The sequence below is a fragment of the Penaeus monodon genome, chromosome 15 (assembly GCF_015228065.2).
Source record: "Penaeus monodon isolate SGIC_2016 chromosome 15, NSTDA_Pmon_1, whole genome shotgun sequence".
NCBI lineage: Eukaryota > Metazoa > Arthropoda > Malacostraca > Decapoda > Penaeidae > Penaeus > Penaeus monodon.
The window spans coordinates 6686182-6686575 of NC_051400.1; the positions used below are offsets into that span (position 1 = coordinate 6686182).

General features: G+C 44.4%; 1 protein-coding gene across 1 annotated transcript in view; it reads right to left on the reverse strand.

Moving 5' to 3' along the window:
• The window catches only part of LOC119581716, a gene marked incomplete in the record, with an annotated part of 132029 nt that overhangs the window by 24620 nt on the left and 107015 nt on the right, over positions 1-394 (reverse strand).

Consider the following 394-nt stretch of genomic DNA (forward strand, 5'->3'; position numbering starts at 1 on the left):
GACCCAGTTCTCCCTCTCTCATCTAGGAGTCCGCCCCTTGCCCTAGCAACGCAAAGAGATCCAGGCGCTTATGATCACCCTTTCCTCCATAGACTCTTTTCCTCGAGAGCTGAAGGAGAGACGATATCATCCCGTTTGATCGAATTAACTTCCTCTTAACAAGTATCATTACGGAGTTAATGGAGAGGGACTTAATTACCCTTTAATCACAGGAGATCGAGCCTCATCTTCCATAAGACGGTGCATCTCTCTTCTTCTGCTGCAGACTTTTGATATGGAGGAATTGTGGGTTAATTGTGATTGTTAGGATTGAAGTCTTTGGTTCTTTGGATTACTATCGCTCGTGAAATCATCAGAGTGAGTAATATAATTCCCCCCCCCCCTCGTTTATAAA